The sequence below is a fragment of the Euleptes europaea genome, chromosome 10 (assembly GCF_029931775.1).
Source record: "Euleptes europaea isolate rEulEur1 chromosome 10, rEulEur1.hap1, whole genome shotgun sequence".
Taxonomy (NCBI): Eukaryota; Metazoa; Chordata; class Lepidosauria; order Squamata; family Sphaerodactylidae; genus Euleptes; species Euleptes europaea.
In genome coordinates, this window is record NC_079321.1 from 10587652 (window position 1) to 10590656 (window position 3005).

At 44.5% G+C, this 3005-nt stretch overlaps 1 pseudogene; it reads right to left on the bottom strand.

The window, feature by feature from the left end:
• Positions 1–1193: 1193 nt before the first annotated feature.
• Positions 1194–1287, bottom strand: LOC130484043 (U6 spliceosomal RNA; annotated as a pseudogene).
• Positions 1288–3005: the final 1718 nt, after the last annotated feature.

Sequence of the window (3005 nt, forward strand, 5' to 3'; positions counted from 1 at the left end):
CTTCTAAGTCTCAATCTTCTTCCGATTTCTTAGTTGCAGTCTCCCTTTTGTTTGATAAACTTATAGTGACCACAGGATTATTTGTTGTGACAGAAATAGTATTTCTTTGCAGAAGGGTGCCTCTCTAAGACCCACATTACCACTGCACTATTGATCATCCTACGTTCTTAAGAGCTTATGGCATATTTTTTTAAGCAACAGCTTCTGAAGAAAATACTGCAGGATGTCATTAACAAAAATCCTACTCTGAAAAGATATGAGGAATGGTTCCAGGAAACAGACCTAGTGCCAGAACTTTGTTCTGCAGAACTTCAGCCTGGATCCTTTGCACATTGAATGCATTCAAACGAGGATTATATCTTTTGAAGTTAATTAACTCTGGCTCCCTAATAAATCATTTACAGAAAGAGTCCTGTGTTTGGCTCCTGATTGTTTAAACTGAACAGTTGCCTTAGCAGATTGTCAATGAAAGCATTTTTAGGGTTTATCAAGGCAATCAGTCATAACATTTCCATTTAAAAATAATAACCCCACAGTCCCAGTTGAACATCAGGAGGATATCTGGTCTACTGTCCAGTGCAGATGCATGTACATGGAGCAACAGCTGAGGTTGGACATCACATGTTGTCAGAAGATCAGTAGCTTCACCAAACAGCTGTTTGGCATAGAAGAGGGGGAATAACAGGGCAATTGTATCCTTCTAAACCCATTGGGTGTAACTCTGCTGAGGATTGTGCTGTAAATCTAGTGCCCTTTCCCCCTTTCTAAGTAGCTGGTCAACTTGATTGCTTATTTTTTAACTGGGACGATCCATGTACAGCCCCAATGGCTGTATCAGGGGAGGAGCCATCCAGCACAGAACCCAGTCCCCTCATCCAGCAAGAGATTCATGTTCAGAATTCCCGTACCTGGATCACAATGGGTTGGATCTCACAGATCCATGATGCTAACAGAGGCATTATCCTACAGCGGAAGAAGACTTTCCCTGATGCAAGATACATCTTGTGTCAGGGGAAGCTCCTTCCACAAAGAAGAAAGTGCATTCTCTAGTGGAAAGGTTCTGCAGGTTCCAATCCTATATATTGTAATGGACGGGGAATGGAAAATACCTTGTTAACGGGGATTCGTGTTTGGCCACATTTGGGGGGGAGGAATCAGGAGGGGTATGTGCTTCCTGGCTTGAGAGGGCATGCATAAATTTGAAAAAATTAAATAACTGAAACTAAAGGCTGGGGCCATGCTAATCTCTGTCTCATTCCAATTTTAGTATATGTGCTGCTGAAGCACATATGTTTTATCTTCTTCATGTTAGGTTGTAATGGCCTTTGACTACATGCAATTAATGCTATCATATTGTATCGAAAATAAAAGTTCATGAAATGGTCAGGCATTATTGTGGGGACTGAAGTTATCCTTATTTATCACACTCTGTTACAGAGGAGCAGGAGCTTGAGCTGTAGAAGTGGTCATTATTATTTTTTTAAGTAATAAATGAAGCAAGCCTTTTAAAAATGTCGACAAAATGGCAGAGCCTTCTATTGTGCTAATGATCCAAGCACTATCCAGTAGATTGTCTGTGACATTCGCACATTCAGTACAGGACGTTTCACTTAAATCTGAGGAAGAACTTCCTGACCTTGGGGTGTGTTTGACACTGTAACAATCTTTCTTGGGAGGTGGTAGATTCTTCATCGTTGGAAGTTTTGGAGTATCAATTGGATACCTAGAAGAAGAAGAAAAGTTGTTTTTTATATGCTTCTACCTTTATATGCTTCTACCTAGTTCTCTACCTTTTAAGGAGAATCAAACTGGCTAACCGCACATTCCTGAGTGGGGACCGAGTCCTCTTAGGAGGAGGCGTGACCCCGCCACCAGCGTAAGTGCGTCTGATCATGCAACAAGACACACTTATGCTGGCACCGAGGGCAGTTCCGCCAGCACCCGAGCACCGTGGAGCTGCTCCTCGCCCCTCCGCTGGTGCGGTCTCTCCATGGCGCAGGCCGCGGAGGAGAATTGCCGCACCGGCATGGGGGGGCGTTCCCGGTGCTATCTCGGTGCGGGCTGGGGGGAGGGGCCGCCAGTCGGCAGCTTCCTATCCCCATTTGCCCCATTACGCCAATGCTGGAAACAGCATTGGTGCGTCTGATTTTTAGCAGGCGCAGCCTTACTGCAAAATGGCTTTTTTTGTTTTGTTTTGTTTATCGGCATACAGGGAACGGCGTTAGAAGATGGCTCACCTGCGCCTTCTCCCCGCCGTTCCCATACGCCAATTCTCGGGAATGAGTGGTTACTATCGCCTTCCCTTCCTTTCCCTACAACAGACACCTTGTGAGGTAGGTAAGGATGAGGGAGCTCGAAGAGAACTGTGACTAGCCCAAGGTCACCCAGCTGGCTTCATGTGGAGGAGTGGGGAAACCAACCCAGGTCACCAGATTAGTCTCCACCGCTCATGTGGAGGAGTGGAGAATCAAACCCGGTCCTCCAGATCAGAGTCCACTGCTCTCAACCACTACACCACGCTGGCTCTCCTACTTGTGGGGGGATATTATAGTTGTAGTTCCTGGGTTGGTAGAGGGTTGGACTAGATGATCCTTGTGGACCCTTCTACCTCTGAAATGAAATTTTTAAAAAGTCATCTCAGTCACAACTAATGTGTTAGCTGCAGGGAGAAAATACATTTTGCAAGTGGTTCCTGCCCGAGTGCTAGGGAAATGCCACCTCTTTGCATCAGAAATACATATTTTAGGAAAGACAGCTGGATCATCTACAACAAGTGAGTAACAATCACAGATCTGGTCTCATCTGAATATGAAAAGGTCCTTTGTTCAAATGCCCTTCAATAAGTCATCTCAAGACAAAACAGTCATTTGTTAATATTTATGTGTGGCTGATTCATCCCAGTACACAAGAGTGAAAAATAACCAGGGTTAGAACAGCCATGTATAAGCCAGAATATGAATTCTTCAGTAACATTTTCATGCCTCCTTCCTCCTTCCTAGAGTTTT